Source organism: Galeopterus variegatus, unplaced genomic scaffold (assembly GCF_000696425.1).
Source record: "Galeopterus variegatus unplaced genomic scaffold, G_variegatus-3.0.2 Scaffold10628, whole genome shotgun sequence".
Classification (NCBI taxonomy): domain Eukaryota; kingdom Metazoa; phylum Chordata; class Mammalia; order Dermoptera; family Cynocephalidae; genus Galeopterus; species Galeopterus variegatus.
In genome coordinates this window covers 45,133-52,253 of record NW_007736739.1, presented here as the reverse complement: position 1 = coordinate 52,253, position 7,121 = coordinate 45,133, and positions in this window count along the sequence as shown.

Genomic DNA, 7,121 nt, shown 5'->3' with positions numbered 1-7,121 from the left:
GTTTATGGGGTATGAAGTGATGTTATGATTTATGAATACAATGTGGAATAACTAAACAAAGCGACAACAAATCCATCAACTCAAATACTTATATTTTTGTGGTGAGACCATTGAGATTTCCTCTCAGACATTTTTAAGTATACAATATGCATTATTATTAACTATTTTCACTATGCTGTGCAATAGATTAAAAAAACTCCTCCTGTCTAACTGAGATTTTGTATCCTTTGACCATCATCTCCTCATTCCCCTCAACCCCCAGCCTCTGTAACCACCGTTCTACTCTCTGCTTCTATGAGTTCAATTGTTCTAGATTCCACATATGAGTGAGAACATACAATGTCTTTCCGTACCTGTCTTATTTCACTCAACAGAGTGTTCTCCACGTTGTCACAAATGACAGAATTTCCTGTTGATTTTTTTTAAAAAAATATAAATACTCCTATTTGCAACACCATGGACGAACGTGGAGAAACCTATGTTAAGTGAAATAAGCAAAGCACNAGAGTGTTCTCTAACTCCATCCACGTTGTCACAAATGACAGAATTTCCTGTTGATTTTTTTTAAAAAAATATAAATACTACTATTTGCAACACCATGGACGAACGTGGAGAAACCTATGTTAAGTGAAATAAGCAAAGCACAGAGGGATAAATGCCACATGTGCTCACTCATATGTGGAAGCTAAAATAGAAAGGAAGAAAGGAAAGAAAGACCACGGTAGTGCAGTGGTCCTACAGAGGGAGGGAACATTCCTAGGGCTACAAAGTGGAGTGCGGGGGGAGGAGGAAGTGGAGGGAGGTTGGAGGATAATTGGGTGGGGACATGGGGTATAAAAGTAATTTCTAGTAATGAGTATGCCCCAGGTATGAATCTGGCCCTCACATCATGGGCACGAGGGATGACAATTAGCTCTGTATCTCATGAATGTTCTTTATGAATAAAAAAAAAAGTATTCTATTAATACATTAAAAATAGTTGAATAATATTTCATTGTGTATATACACCACATTTTCTTCATCCATTCGCCTGATGATGAAAACTTACACTGATTCCATAATTTGGCTATTGTGAATAGTGGTGCCTTAAATATGGGGGTGCAGACATCCCTTCAACTACTCATTTCAAATCTTTTGAGTTAAAATCCCAGATGTGGGATTGCTGGATAATATAATAATTCTATTTTTAGTTTTTTGAAGAATCCCCATACATTTTTTTATAATGACTGTGCTAATTTACATTTCTGTCAACATTGTACAAAGGTTTCCTTTTTTCCACATCCTTGCCCACACTTATCTTTCATCTTTTTGGTAATAACAACTCTGACAGATGTGAGATGATATTCCATTGTGGTTTTAACTTGTATTTCTTTAATGGTTAGTGATATACATCTCTTCATATACCTGTTGACAACCATTCATATGTCTTCTTTTGAGAAATTTCCATTCAGATCTCTTGCCCATTTTTCAATTGGGTTTTTGTTTTCTTGCTATTGAGTTGTTTGTGTTCCTTATATATTTTGGATATTAATACCCTATCAAGTGTATAGTTTGCAAATATTTTCTCCCAATCCAAAAGTTGTGTCTTCATACTGTTAATTGTTTCCTTTGCTGTGTTTGATGCAATCCCATTTGTCTATTTTTGCTTTTGTTGACTGTGCTTTTGGGGTCAAATCCAAAAAATCATTGCCCAGACCAATATCATGGAGATTTTCCCCTATGTTTTCTTCTAGTATTTTTACAGTTTTCAAGTCTAACATTTAAGTTCTTAATCCATTTTGAGTTAATTTTTGTTTATGGTGTAAGATAAAAATCCAGTTTCATTCTCCTGCCTGTGGATATCCAGTTTTCCCAACACCCTTTATTGAAGACACTGTCCTTTCCCCATTGTAAGTTCCTGGCACAATTGTGGAAAATCAATTAACCATAAATGTGTGGGTTCATTTTTTGGACTCTCAATCTATTCCCTTGGTCTATGTGTTTGTTTTTATGCCAGTGACATATTGTTTTGATTACTATAGCTTTGTAGGATAATTGGAAATCAGGTAGTGTGATGTCTACAGCTTTGTTATTTTTGCTCATGATTGTTTTGGATATTTAGGTGGTTTTGTGGTTCCATTTGAATTTTAGGATTATTATTTCTATCTCTATAAAAAATGACATGGGAATTTGGATAGGGATTGCATTAAATCTGTAGATCACTTTGGGTAGCACGGACAGTTTAACAACATTAATTCTTCCATCCCTAGTAACAATCTTTAGTGATTGAGAGGAGTTTGATGGGGTTTATGTTCAATCAAGCAAAGCTTGGAGTAGGGCCCTAGTTAATCTTTACCATCACCATGTTTTTATTATTTTTATTTCTACCAAAGTAAAATAGCAATGTATTTTTTAAAGCCATGTAGTAATTGTGGCAGAAACTATTAGTGTCAACTAGGTATTTATTATCCCCTTTTTCTTTATTTACAATTTTATTTGGAGAATCCAAGTGGACTACTAAAAAATTACATTTTGAATCTTCCCTGCAAACTGGTTATAGCCATGTGATTAAGTTCTGTCCAATCAGATGTGGAAAACTTTGGATGATGCTTCTGAGAAAGCCTCTGAAAATGAATTAGAGAGGTGAAACAGTCACATACACACACATGCACAAAAACACCCACATTTTATGTTTGGGAAACAACATGATTACCAAAACTAATGCAGCTCCAGCAGGTGACCTGGGGGATGAAAGCCATAGGAAGACAGAAGGAGCTTTGATTTCTTATGGCCCTAGGTATCCACCACATCCTCCTTAGAACCCCTACCTCTGAACTTCTTTTGCATGAGAGAAAAATAAACTTTTACTTACTTAAAACTTTGTGCTGATAGTCTCTTAGAGCTAAATGTGATTCCTAGTTGACTTCCACAAATGATGTGTCACACAGCCATTTATTAGAATGTCAAGTATTAGATGAGAAACAAGGAGGAGAAAAGGAGTTGAACAAAAGTTCTCATTTGGATGGAATTAAGTTTGGCATGCTTGTCTGACATCTAACGGTAGACCACAAATGGTCAGCCTGAATATTTGAATTTTGCATTTCTTTATAAGAAGGCTACCCAGATATATACAAAATATTGAGAGTGGTTCCAGGCTGGTCACATCGCTCATTTGGTTAGAGCACAACCTTGTAATACCAAGGTCACAGTTTTGGATCCTTGTAATGGCCAGCCACCAAAAAAAAAAAAAAAAAAAAAAAAAAAGTGGTTCCTAGTAAGAGCATGAACTGTCATGGTCCTATGTCCACACTTCAAGAGGCAGGATAGTGACTAGAGAGAGGTTGTGACTTTTAAATAATGTTTCTGATTTTACTAATATTATACTTCTGTTTAATTAGTGATTTAATTCCTCAAACCACCCCCAGGCAAATTTCTAAATGGACATTCTTCTAGATTTACCACTCATGAGTAACTCTGGGAATTGCGTCTCCAAGGCCAAGAAAGGTTCCTTCTGCATCCAAACACCTTCTGATCCCAAGAGAGATGAAGACTGATAACGCTCAGCTCCCAAACTGCATCATCTTTACCTTCAAACATGGTTCCACCGGTGTAGGCAAAGGACCTGGATTCTCTGGTTTTTCCCATCTACCTACTAAAAGTATTGGATAGAGAAGATATTTCTAAGGTCATCTGAGGTGGAGATTAGGGATGCCAGTCGGTAAGTATGGAAGATGGAAGATGCATTTGATGAATAGATTAATGGACTCATATTTCAAAGAGAAACATAGAAGGTACAAGTTGTGCACAGGAGATAGATAACCTTAAAAGGACTTTTAATTTGTGTATCAGTCCAGCTGAAAGAAAATATCTTACAGAGTAAAACTGCTACTGTGGGAATATCTAGTATAAAGTTAAACGTATGATTCCAGACTTAAGAAAAGAAGTTGAAACTGAAGATATAATTTAAAAGTTATCTGTTTATAGATATTTAAAGCATAAAACTAGAAGATGGAGGAGATGTACAAAAGTAAATAAAAAAGAAGAGGAGAAATCAGCCAAAGAGACTGAGAAAGAATCATCATGAGACCACTGGAAACCCAGGAGAGTGTTATGAATGTCTGAAAAGGATGACAAAGAAAGTGTTTGAAGTAAGAAAAGAAGGATCAACTATGTTAAGTCTTGTTGAGAGGCCAACTAACTTAAGGACTGAAAATTGCATTTTGATATTGACAAGAGTGATTTCAGCAGAATGATAAGGGCACAGGCTTGACTGAAGAGAGTTCAAGAAAGCACAAAAGGTAGAGCGATGAGTTTGGAGAGTAACGGACAATAGTGATGTAGACAATGAGGTTTTTGGTGGATTTGTCATAAAAAGCAGAGCAGTGGGCAGTAGTCGGAGAAGGCTAAGGACACGTGTTAGAGTATCAGGATGTGATCCGTCTGAGGCTGAAATTTTAGAGATGGATGGATAGGACCTCACAACCCCTAGATACTGAAATACTTTTCAGATAGCTTCAATACTCAGAGCCACAAATGACTTGAAATCCAATGTAAAAAACTATATATTTTGTAGATGAATAATCTGGAGGTGGATATAATGGCTGTGAGAGTATTCAAGCAAAACAATCGAGAAGACCCAACATGGGAGAAAGTGTGAAAACATGAGAGGCATGACATGGTCTGAGCTGAAGGAAGTATTGTTCCTAAGAAATAAAGCAGTAGGTGTCACCTTAATTTGTAGAAGCGGAATCTTTCAATTCCCAACAAAAAAAGGAGAGGAAAATAAGAATAAAGGGAAAAGAAACAGTCATAAAGGTATGGTCGATAGGATGCTGTACATTTTGAATTCAGCTCAGCAGACTAGCAGCATCAGCATCATCCCATGTGTGAGCATGTTAGAAATGCATGTTCTCATGTCCCACCCCAGACCTACTAAATCAGCATCTCTGGGGTGGAGCCCTGAGATCTGTAACTTAGCTAGGTCTCCAGGTGATTCTTAAGTTCTCAGGAACTCAATCATGTTCTGCATAAAGTAAGAAAGCTTATGTCTCTTTATCCTAAAGAACTTATCCATTGGAATATCTAAAAATTGCTAGAAACAAGGAGGTAATAAATATATAAATGGAAAAGGAAACATAAACTTTGCCTGTCACAAGATCCATCATAAGTCTTGAAAATTGAAAAAAATACTACAGTCATAAGTTAATGAATCTTTTATTCAGACATAATCAATTATTTCCAATTAGCATAACATGGCCCATCTCTCTTCATGATAGTTGATCCAAAGGGCATTTCTCTCCCTCCCACACACGTGAAGTGGACAGATACACTCACTGTTAGAGAGCAGTCAATGAACATAATCCTTGGGAGAATCTATATGCTCAGCTCCTTGGCTGCTGTTATGAGAACTTTTAAAAAGAAAACATGGCTTTTACTCTCAAGAAATGCATAATATAGTGTAGAAGAGAAAATGTATACATAAGAAAAATTGGAAAACTCCTTCAGATGGTAGCTAATGCTGGGCTAGATCATTCTGTCTATATATTTCAGAAGACATAAAACAGTGAGGAATAAAATATTTGGGGACAGCTTTATTGTGGGGAAGAGGTAAAATTTTAACTGAGCCCTGAGGGCCTTGTAGTATTTGGGTGAGAAAGGAAAGACATCAGGAGGGAAGAGGATGGGACTTAAAGCCAACAAGAGTAAGTACATAAAGGCAAACGTGGGCACAATTGTGGAACTACAGGTGACCAGCCAAAGAGAGAGGAGACCGACTGCTGGGGAGCACTGGGAAATCCTGTGTCACCAGTACATGGATCCACACGAGAAGCTCCTGATAATTAGGCACAGATGACACACGTGATGCAATAGGAAATGAGAGAAACAAGGGAGAGCCAAGACAAGAACAGAGACTTGTGCAATTTCTAAAAGACGCTTGCAGTGTGAATCACAGTAACTAGAGAGTGGAATCGGTGAAGCCATTTAAGTTGCTGATGAACAAGCTGGGAGTGAGCTGATAAGAGGAAGTATGAATAAGGTTTAAAAAAAAAGAGTCAGAAAGGGACTAAAACGAAAAGCATTTTTTTGGTAGGGAAAAAATGTTATAGCACCTAGTTTGGACTTGAGGATGAAAGAAACGGATGCACCCATGTTTCCAACCCACATTACTAGGAGAACACCTGGAGGAAAGAAGTTTTCTTCTTGAGATGTTGAAATGTAGGAAAACTGGTTGAGGACGACAATATATTTCCCAGTCTTGCCTTCGATCTCCATTAACTGACTCATTCATTTTGTGACAAATACTTGCTGTATTTTATGTGCCAAGCACATGGAGAGAAAAACCAGTGGAGTCTCTGGCATAATATTCCTTACTGGCTTGTGAGGAGGAGCAACATTAACTAAAAAGCATAAGTATTTCAATAAAATAAATATGATTACATCTTCCATATTAAAACTGTCATAATCTATGAAGGTGCTGTGACAGGATATAAAAGGTCGATTTGACAATCAAAGAGGTGAAGGAAGAATTCTTAGGAAAGTCAATTGGGGTTGGCCAGTTAGCTCAGTTGGTGCTGATAACACCAAGGTCTGGAGTTTGATCCCTGTCCCAGCCACTGAAACCAACAAATAGAAAAGCAAAAGTTATTTGGACTGAGAGTGTAAGGATTGATAGGCATTGACTAAGAGTGAAGGGAAGCAAGATGGTGCACTGAGGAAACACAACGCAGCCATGGTGCAGGGCAGCAGAGAAGGAGTGGACTGCGGTGTAGGATGAGGCTTGTTAGGTACATCAAAGCCAAAATACACTGAGCTTTGTGAGACGTGCTAGATTTTTCATAAGAGCAATGGCTCTCCAGATACCCAGTTGTAAACAAACAATTCATGTGATTATATTTTCTTTTTTAAAAAGATCGCTCTGGCTGCAGCATGAAGAACTTACCAGGAGGGGCAAGAGCGGGCGTGTTAGACCAGTGAGGAGGCCAGCAGTACTCTAGTCAATCCACAGTAGCTTGAACTAGAGTAGTTACTGTGTAGATGGACGGAGACATCTATTGAGTTTCTACTATGTGCCAAGCATTAAGCTAAATGCTAATGCAACCTCTACCTTCAAAAGGATCATGGTCAAAAAGATATTCACAAAC